The 10,982-nt window shown below is 40.4% G+C and overlaps 1 long non-coding RNA gene across 1 annotated transcript; it reads left to right on the top strand.

Annotated features, from left to right (window-relative positions):
* Positions 1-2,933: 2,933 nt before the first annotated feature.
* On the top strand, positions 2,934-9,101 carry LOC139085350 (uncharacterized). The gene is made up of 4 exons (XR_011543630.1): positions 2,934-3,096; positions 4,236-4,414; positions 7,284-7,433; positions 8,847-9,101. It is a non-coding gene; the product is annotated as an uncharacterized lncRNA (long non-coding RNA).
* The last annotated feature ends 1,881 nt before the right edge of the window (positions 9,102-10,982 follow it).

Below are 10,982 nucleotides of genomic sequence, written 5' to 3'. Positions count from 1 at the left end.
TTGCTGCATCTGTAAAGCAGGAATCCTAATAGTACTCACTCCACAGACTGCTCTATCACATGAGTCTGTGTAAGTATAGCAGTTAGAACAGCGTCAGGCACACAGGGGGCTGCCTGTGTGTTCATTATGATGATGATATCAGGGTGTTTATATCAACAACAGAAGACTGTGAGACTCTCTGGGCAGCTAGTTAAGGTTATAATTGAAGCACCGAGACTGCATTTCTGCAGGCTCAGCACTCTGAGTGGACACTTGCACAGAGCATCAGGAAGGCCCTGCCTCTACATTACACAGGGCACAGCACTGGCCTTAGAGTCTATCCCTAGGCTGGCTGCTCATCCTGGGTTGTCCTCCAGTGGGCTGCTCAGCCTCTCTGATCAGCATTATCTCTCTCTACTGCACTATAACAAATGGGGACATTTTGACTCATCAGGACTTTTACCAGGAAGAGAGCAGGTAACAAACTGAGTTCGATCTGAAAGTGGGCTCCCCATTGTGCAAAAGATATTGTCTCCACAATACTTCCTCTATTGCATTATCCAATCTCCTTCTTGCCCACTGTGGCATGCAAAGCATGGCATTTTATTATTTAACGGTCTCTCAAAGACTACAAAGACTCCTGGAGCATGATAGATCCTAACACTAGGATTCCCTTTCCCTCTCCTGATGTCACTAATCCCACCTTGTCCGCCACTGGCAAGACTACATGGAATTTCTCTCACACTTTCCAGGCCATCCACTCACGTGAATGAAAAATATGCTTTGCTCAAGTGAATGGGGTGGCGGGGGTCACAGTAAATGGATAACTGCCCATAGTGAAGCTCAATGTGGATGAAGCAGGTGACCAGCCTTTGCCCTGTTTCCTTCTACCTGAGATGGTTAATCTCCTCTGCCGCCACCTGCTGCACCTCTCACCCAGCTAACATTCAGTGACTGTTCAAGCGTAGGCTCTGCTGTAACCTCTTAAGGCAGTAAATCCCAGAGAGAGTGAAGGATGCTGTGGTGTAGCTCCAGATCCCCCTGTTCAGGAGAGAGGCGCTTATTCCCCCAGCTGCCAAGAGTGTCACCTGTCCACAGCACACGACTGAGTCCTTCCCTGGGGATTGCCCTTTGCCTAAATGAGCTGCCTCACCCAATGGTATGTTCCTTTCCAGAGGCAGCCCATAATCAATGATAGGTTGTTGGGGTGTATAAAGCCCCCTGTCCTTGCCTCAATTTCAGACAATTCCAAAGGGCCATGCCAGCTACAGCACTCCAAAGGAGTAAGCTGTGGTCTTTGTTGCCACCACATCACAGTTCAACTTCTGCTTCCCTTCCTTCGTCCCTCCAAGTTAGTGCTCCGGAGAGCACTCCACAATACACTTCCTTCATTCAGACACAGTCACTCAGGGAACTCACAGGAGCAGTCCAAGAAAGCAGACTGGAAAACGGGATTTTAGAGTTGATCCCCTTCTGTGGCTGGTAATGCAGATTCTGTCACTGGTGTAGGTGGAGTAAGGATAGCCCAAGGGATTTGGTGCATTTGTTACAGCTTCCATCCATAGTGAACTGGGATGGGAAAATGGGGAAAGGGAATATGCTAGCAGGTGTGCTATCTCAGGCTTTGGAGAGATTCGGGAGATGTGATGATTATAAGGATTATAGGATTGAACAATTAAATGTGTGTGGCTTAAGGCAAAAAGACAATGCACAGCTGAGGATGCTTCATCACTGATTGAAAGCTAAGTTTGAAAGTCGCAAGGCTTCCTTGGATAGACATGCAGATAGTTTCAAATGCTCTAAGCCATACGGCAGAAAAGTGAGGAGTCCTCAACTTAATTATAAGGGTAGCAGTCTTCCAAAGACAGTTGAATTATCAATTTCAGCAAGTCAGTTAGGTCAAAGCCAGAGTCCCAGTTGAGAAGGAGGACTCTGAGACTTGGAGTTAGGACACTAGGATCAACGCACTGAAAATATTTGAATCCATAGGTTTCGATGAACTCTCTTGTCCTCTAGACACAGTGCTCCTCTTTCTGTTAAAAAGCTAGTTCTTCCTTCTTGCTTGAGGCAATGCAAACGCTCTGTCTTAAAGACAGCATGTGCCTCTCTCAGGATATAGCTACCCCTCCCTCCTGGAGTGCAGACTAAAGCAAGGGTTGAGTCACAGCACAACCCATCTGGGAAAGTACTGAGCTCACTAGCGTGGGAGAGAGACTAAGCTCCAGAGGAACTTCAAGCCAGAGCCAGTGTGTCCTGCTGGGACCAGGGTGAGTACACGTGGGACTGGATCCCGCGGATGCTGGCTCCAGTTGGGTAGGCACATAGGGTTTGACAAGGGAGAGTTTGGTGATAAGAGGACATTCCCCAAGGTATAGAATTCTCACTGACTGCAAGGAACCCAGCAGAGAGTATGAAGAGATGCCAAAGCTGTGACAGACTGTAGAGATCCATTGAGCTCCCAGCAGGGTACTGTGTCTTGAGGATAACAACCAGTCACTTTGCAGCAAGTTGATCACATTGAAATCCATCCACTTTGCAAAGGTGTGCTGATTGCAGTCTCTGGGAAGCGGATGCTCAGCCAGAGTTGGAAGTGCAACAGATTTATTGTGGGCTAACAGAAGGAAAGAGAAAAGAGCAGGGTTGAGCAGGGATGGCCATCAGATTGTGACGCAGGGCCAGCTGCTGGGAGTGCTGGCTGCCACCAGTTTATAGCCGAATCCTTCCCGGGGCATTGCCTCAGCTGAAGGGCACTGCCTTCTAAGGTTATGTCCCCTTCAGAGAGCTTGCGTCAAATGACTGATCACTGCAGCAGAATAAATCCCAGCCCCTCTTTCTCAACTTGACACAAATTTGAAAGTGATCCCACCTCCAGAGCTCCCCGTGGCATCTGCTGAGGTCTTTTCGTGAGCAGATCTAAGTCTGATCTTTCCTTCCACCCAACCCTGCTCTTTCAGTCCTCTACAGATATCGATCCTGAGAGCACTGCCCAATTCTTCTCCTGCACTTTAATCTCCATCGCAGAGAATCTGACCTAGAAGTGTGATTAAGCATGCAGACTGTAGACCCACCTGCCTGGGTCCAAATTCAGCTCTGCCCTGATTATCTGCATGACCTTGGGTAAGTCACTTAACCAGTGGGTGTCTCTGTTTCTTCATCTGCTGCATGGAGAGATAACACCTATCACATCAGGTTGTCATGAAAATTAAGTGAGATATAAGTTAAGAAGTTAGAACACTGTCTGCTACACATTAAGCACTATGGATGTGTTATTATTATTATTGTTTCAGTTATTAAGATTTCTCACCCAGACATTAAGAGGCTGGGGTCACTGTCAAGCCCCTCCCTATCCAGCACCTATCAGAGAAGCTTGTCCTTTGAACTCAGGAGATAGACTTTTTCCAGTGCACCATCCAGAGGGGTTTCCATAGCAACTACTGCCACTTCAAAGATTCCAGAATGTCTCCCTTGTACATCCAACTTCCTCCCTCCCTGTGTGCCTTTCAGGTGACAACAGGCAGTTGGCATGAGCCTCAGGTCACCTTACCAAATGTTTCACAGCTGGCAGGAGCAGGTGCACCTTTAAAATAAATTACTCAAGCCACATAGAGGCTGGTGCATAATCTTCCTGCAACTCCAGAGAGAGGCTTGCTTTCATCAGCTCTACTGTCCATGAAGAATCTCTGAGCTTAATCAAAGGGCTCATTGTCCTGGGATATTTTATGTGGGTGGTACTCCATAAATATGAGCTGGTGTATATATGTGTAATTATTTCTTGTATTAATTGTTTAGCTCCTTACATTCTATATCTGATTCAATAGGTTTATTTTAAATGCAAAGTATAACAAGATGAGATATAACATCAATTTCCTATATTCAAAAGATTGAGACCGTAAGGTAAAGTTTCGTCTCATAACCTGCTGGAACTGGAGGGGTGATTTGTCAATACTACTTATTTTTAATATATTTATTCTTTTATCCTGAAATTCCGCTTGCAGGAATACAATATCCCCCAGACTATTCCAATTTCAAACACTGAAGATCCCCAAACTTAACTACATAAGAATTTATTATTGCTTATGCATCTATGAATTTCTTTGGCAATTCATCTGGTGTTGGCTGAACTCATGCATCTGTGCTTCGTGTGCGTTAAATGTACACCTTTGTTAATCCTGTCTGGACGGGATCATATATTTGGACCTTGGCTGGCTATAAGCTGGTCTTAGGATGGTCTTGGCTATTCTCCTTACCTTCCACAGCCCTCCAGCAAGCTGTCCCAGGCTTGTTCTCAGATAAGTGACTGGAGCCCAAAGGAGATGAAGTAGTAACATGTGCAAGAACTTCCTGAAGCTTCTGCTTACCTCACTGAGGCCTCAAGTCACACGGCCAAGTCCAGAGTCATGTGAGAAGGAGTATCAAAGTGCATGAGCACAAAGAGGTGAGAGAGTTCAGAGCCTTTAACGTAATCAGTCTACCACCAACAATGTCACCATGGTCAGAGAACTTCCTCTGATACTTGGTACTTGAAATTTGTTGAATCATGCTTTATGGCCAGAACGTGGTGTGGTTTTGTTTTGTTTTATTTTGTTTAATTCTATGTGCACTTGAGAATAATTTGTTATTTCAAATGGTTGAGACAGGGTTCTATGTGTCCATTAAACCAGGCTCCTAAATTTAGTGTATGACTCAAATCTTATCCATCTTCATTAACTTTTTGTTTGCTTGACATAATAAATAATTGAGAGATCTATATTGAAATTTACCACTATGGTGGTATTTCTTAATATTGTCAATTTCTACTTTCTATATACGCACACATTATTATTACAAGAGAAATTTAATGTATTTTTCAGCTTTGCTAAGATACAATTGACATATAATTATAAGATATTTAAAGTGTACATTGTGATGATTTAATATATGTCTATGTTGTGAAAGAATTCTCCCGAGTTAATTAACACATCCATCTACGTTTTGAGGCTACTTTATCAGGAGCTTACAGGTATGGAATTTTATGTAAATATTCATATTCATTAAAAATTCTTTGGCCTTAAAGTCTATTTTTTATGACTTTTAAAAACTAAGCCAGCCTTGTTTTGGTTATTATTTGTGTGGTATACCTTTTTCCATAGTTTTACATTTAATTTTCTGAGTTGTATCTCTTGTAAATAGGACACAGCTGTGGTTGCTTTTTAATCCTGTATTAAAATACTTTAAGCAAAGAATTTGGTCTGCTTTTCTTATTAGAGTATTAAACGTATTTTTTTAGTTTTCAATTTATTTATAATTTCTCCACCTTTTTGTTAAACTTCATCTGCCTCCTTTCCTTTACTAACCTTGTTTTCAACTTATTACTTTGGGTTTATTTTCTCATTTCACTTATTTATTTTATTTTATTCTATTGGTTTTTTTTTTTTTAAAGATTTTATTTTTTTTCTTTTTTCCCCCAAGGCCCCCCAGTACATGGTTGTATATTCTTCGTTGTGGGTCCTTCTAGTTGTGGCATGTGGGACGCTGCCTCAGCGTGGTTTGGTGAGCAGTGCCATGTCCGTGCCCAGGATTCGAACCAACGAAACACTGGGCCGCCTGCAGCGGAGCGCGCGAACTTAACCACTCGGCCACGGGGCCAGCCCCTTATTCTATTGGTTTTTAAATTAAACACTTCATTTATGTTCTTTCAAATATTTCTATTGGATTCTTTCATTGCATAATTAATCTTACTCTCACTCTTCCCTAGAGATTTTATTACTCTTATCATGATTTACACATGACAGTTGTTCAAAATTTTAGTTGTGACCTATTTTATAAACCAAAAATTTTCCATCATTATTATTATTATTATTATCATTATTATTGGCACAATGTCACTTTCCATTGTAATGGAGCAGAATTTGTCATCCCAAAATGTGTCTCTTTGGTTTGATTATTCTGAGATGATTATTTTTAAGAACAAAAGACTCAGGAAGAAACTTAGACCATCCCCCTAACTGCCTAAAAGAACCTAAGATGGGAGGCCTGTTCCTTGAAGGAGGTATCACCATAGGTAACTATACCATTATATGAACTAGGTGTGGTAGACAGGGAGGAACGTAGCGAGGCCCATTTGATCTAGTCCTCTCCATGTCCCATTGTCTCTACGATGCATGGCATACATTGTTTACCAAACATTTCCTTTTCTATCTCCACGTGAATTGTCCTTCTCCCCTTTGAAGTCCCAGACCACTACCCCCAACATTCTCCTTTGTCTTTAACAGGTATTTAAGGTGGTGGCTTCAACCATTTTGGAGACTTACTCTTTTCCTGGGTCTCTCCCATGTATACATGTTACTAAATTTTGATTTCCTCCTGTTATTCTGTCTCATGTCAATTTAATTCTTACGTCAGCCAGAAGAACTTAGAAGGGTAGAGAAAAATTTATTCCTCCCCTACAATATTTTCTCATGCTTGTGAAATTTTTATTATTGTTTATTTATCCTTCTTGCTTCTGAGATCTTCCTTTTGTAGTTGTTTCCATTTCTGGAAAATAAATACCTCATAAATTACGTTAGGAACACTCTATTAAGGACAGACTGTCTGATTTTTGTTTATTTGCTTACTTGAAAATGTCTTTGTTCTGGAAAGAGAGTTTTATTGAATACCCAATTCTAAGTTGAGCATTCATTTCTCTTAGTTCTTAGGAGATATTATTTTCATGTTCTTATTTTTGTTTTGCTATTGAGAAGATGCTATTCATCTAATTATCCTGCTTTAGTAAATGATCTGTCTTTTCTCTCTTGCTACATGTAAGTTTGTCATTCTGTTTGGTGGTCTGCTATTTCATTCAGTGCATCAAAGGTTGGATTTCTTTTTGTACATCCTATTTGAGATGCCTCGTGTTTCTTATATTTGTGGATTCATGTTTTCCACAGGTATAAAAATCATTAGATGCTCATATTCTCTCCTCAATGTCTGTTAGCTCTCTTCTATGGTTTCCATCTCCTCTCATCACTATTAGGCATTCTTGAGACTTTCTTCAGGTCCATGTGCTGTATACTAATCCTGGCTTCTACTGTGTTTAATCTGCTCCTTCACCTCTCTCTGCTGAGTCCTCTGCATTGGCTCACCCATCCTATATTCTAGTCACCTTCTGGTCGGAAACTACAATAGTAAAAGACTGTATTGTAAAGATTTGATTGAAAGTAGAAGCTTACGTGCTTTTGCATGAGATTGGAAAAGAGGAAGTGAAATGGGCCTTGATTGTTACTGCTGGCTAGCAGGATTGGGGAAACATGAGGATAACTTGTGACATTCCCTTTTCCTTTTTCCAGCTTCCTGGGTACTGACAAGCAATGGCAATGGTGGAGGCAACAATGGTGGTGATAGCGGAAGCTACTCCTTGATCGTTCTTGAATAGGAGTTTGCTTATCTCTTCTCCGTCTTCCTGAAGATGAGCAGCATCTGTAGAGGTGCCAGTGCAGGTAATGTCCTGCTCCTGGAATAGCTATAATGGCCACAGTGGTGGATCAGATCTGGGTGGTTTAGACAGCCATTTCAGGAAAGAAATTATTTGAACAGAAATTGCTCCCCTGGATTACATTCTTTCTGCACAAATCTAGAATGGTTTGGTTTCTCTTTCATGTACATAATCCAGACTGATACACTGTTTACCATGGTTTTCATTTGAATAATTGTTCCATTGATTTCTTTTAAAATAAATTCTCCCTGGTTGCTTTGGATGGTGTATACATTCGCCAGGGCTGTTGTAACAAAGTACCATAGATGGGTGCCTTAAACAGCAGATATTTATTGTCTCACACTTCTGGAGGCTAGAAATCAGAGTTCAAGGTGTCAGCAGGGTTGTTATCCTCCAGATGTTGTGAGGGAAAATCTGTTCCATGCCTCTTTTCCTAGCTTCTAGAGGTTTTCTGGTAATCTCTGCTGCTCCTTGACTGTAGCGGTACCACCCTGATCTCTGACTTCATGTTCACATGCCATTCTCCCTATTTGTGAGTCTGTGTCCAAATTTCCTCTTTTTATAAGGCCACTAGTTATATTGGACTAGGGGCCCACACTACTCCAGTGTGACCTCATCTTAACTGATTGCATCTGCAACAACCCTATTTCCAAGCGAGGTCACACTCTAAGGTACTGCGGGTCAGGACTTCAACATAAGAATTCAACACAATTCAACCCATAACAGATAGTAACTTGTTTCTTGTTAGTCTTTTATATCATTTTTTTATTTCTTCAAACATCTCATACCAAGAGATTTAATATTCTGTTTATCTGTCATTTCTAATATCTGAAATCATTGGCAAGAGGGGTCTTAAATTCTTTTTATTTCTGTTGACATTTTAGTTGCATATTTGGTGATTTTTTTTCTAAAATCATGCTTTGTTAAATTTAATCTATGGGAATCCTGAGGACCTCTGGGATACTTTCCTCCAGAGAGGATTTGCATTTCCTTTTGCCAGGAACTACTTCCTGGGATCTTCCTAGAAACAGGTTAATCTCACTCAGAGCTCCTTGTGCAACGCCATAGGTGGTTGGCATCAACTCCCCTCTCTTACTGCAAGCTCTAGACAGAATTCCTCTCAGGTTTTTGTTGATTCCAGATTCCCAGAGAGCCAGCCTCTCTGAAGTGACATTGGTTTAGAGTACCTGGGGAATTATTGTATACTTTCTCTCCAGGGTTGGGCCTTTGTTTCAAAGCTGCAAGAATGACCATGTTTTCTTTACTTTCCTTCCTGCTATCCACATTTGCCTTCATTTCTTCCAGCTCTGTGAGTTGGAAGTCAAATTAAGTGTAAGGCACCAATAATAACTTATTTCGAGGGAAGCAAGCTTAAGATGGGACATGTCCTTTTTTTCTCTTCTTTTCTTTTTTCCAGAAAACCACCCACCTACAGCCCTTACTCTTCAAATATGGAAGGTTTGAGATGTGCTCTCAGACTCCACTCAAACTCAGTCACGTGCAGTGCACTTCAGGAAGATGACTTCATGTTTACTTACTCATCACTTGATTCAGCAGATATTGGTTGAGTCACATGTTGACCCAAATCTTCTTTCAATGTGAAGCATATTGTATTTATTTGTAAATAATTCTTGACTTTTAAAGTTTATAATGTGACATTGATATTCTGATACATGATGCTTTCTTGTCTAATTTTGTTTCTTTTTTATTTCATTGATTTGGAGAGGGTGTAGCTGGAAACATGATTGTGTTATTCTTACAATATGCTTATGAAAAGTCTGCAGCTGTTGAAATCACCCTAGAGAAAAGCTTATATTATAAGAGGAACAATACCAAGGAGAGAGAAATAAAGAAGACAATAGCAACCAGAGGATAATGAGAAAGATTTGCTGATTTTTATGTGAAGTACAAATAGAAAATTCGCCTGTTTCACAAAATGTATTTGGATGAATTTGGGGGAACAGACATGTATAAATATAAAGTACACATATCTTGCTACTTGTTGAACAATTAGATGCAAAATAGCCTCCACAATACCAACACTTGTAGAGCTATTGGATATAATATATAACATTTACATCACCTTGGAAGTTCAGCACTCCCAGGCAAGAATTCCTCATTTGATACTGACTCTAATACAGTTCTATTAATCAAGTAATTGACGCCAGTATTGTCAAGGCCATGGTCCCTGGTTTTGAGGAACCAGGAGTCCCATAGTGGTGCTCAGCTGGGTTAAAGATGACATCAAAGTGTCACATTCTCATAGGTGGCTTCAATTAAAACAGAAATACATCTGAAGATAATATTGTGTCTCATTTGTTACAAATCCAAATTTCAACTCAGATAGTATGTATGACTTAGAGAAAGAATAAACGATATAAATACCTAGACTCTTCTCTCATTAAAATTTGAAGTCACCACTTAATCAAACTCCAGTTTTCTCCAAGTTAACTGTGCCTTGAATCTCTAAACCTGGAGGTAGAATGTTCTAGCCCACCAAGCCTTATAAATCAGGGGCTGGGGAGATTAAGTCCTGGCTTAATTTACTGGACTGCTTATTATGTGTTAAGGACAAGTCTAGATCCAAAAAATAAAGCTATGTGTCCCAGGTCAACTGGATAGCAATGTGCTTTCTCTTCTTTGCAGTAAATTCATTTCTTCTAGTGGAAATGTGGTATTGGACTCTGACAGCTTGGGTACAAAAACAGCTCTCTTTTATTTTACAAATTCCTAGCCTCCTCCCTAAATCTAGTTCCCTCCACTTCTCGTTCCATCTCTGATAGCCAACTATATTTGCTCTATTCATATAATTTTCATTTGTTAGAACAAAGTACAGCTGGTTTGGGGGAAAATGTTTTGAGAAAGTAGCTTGCCTATGAATCCATTTGCTTCACAATAATTAATTTGAACAAACTCCAAAAATATGCTGTAATAACTTCTCAGATCCCAATTAGGGCCAAATAAATGGCTTCCATTTATGGCAGAACCAATCTGATTAGGTTTCTTGTTTGGTGTGCTACAAACATGCAAAATATCCACCCTGAGGGCACCAAGCAAAATCCAAATCTTCAGATTTATTTAACCACAAATGTATATTCATAAATTGCAACAGACTTTTCTAATTAATTTTGCATCATGCTAATGATTTTTCTTTGTAACAACTGATTTTATGAGGAGGAATAACAGCCAGATATGCATCCATTTGCAGTCGCTCTCAGCTTGGAGAGAAATGAAAAGAAACAGTAAAGAAAACTTTGAGGGACATGGCTCTTGAGAGGTAATTACTGATTTCACCAAATATCTGTTGAAGCAATCCAATCAGTTACCATCATTTAGTAAAACCCACTATATTGTCCATTTTACAGCTAGGGTTTACTTGCAACTGAAATATTTTCTGCTGAAGAAAATAATTATTGCAAACTCTGTGTCAAAGCTAGACATCGAACAGTATGAAATGGCTCCTGATTTTGAGAAAGAAAAGTTATAAAGACAGGTGATCAGGCAAATATAAGTTGTCATGGACAGGGCACTAGACTAAGAGGAACAAGACCTA

The sequence above is a fragment of the Equus przewalskii genome, chromosome 8 (genome assembly GCF_037783145.1).
Source record: "Equus przewalskii isolate Varuska chromosome 8, EquPr2, whole genome shotgun sequence".
Classification (NCBI taxonomy): Eukaryota; Metazoa; Chordata; class Mammalia; order Perissodactyla; family Equidae; genus Equus; species Equus przewalskii.
This window is presented reverse-complemented; position numbering and strand designations above follow the sequence as displayed.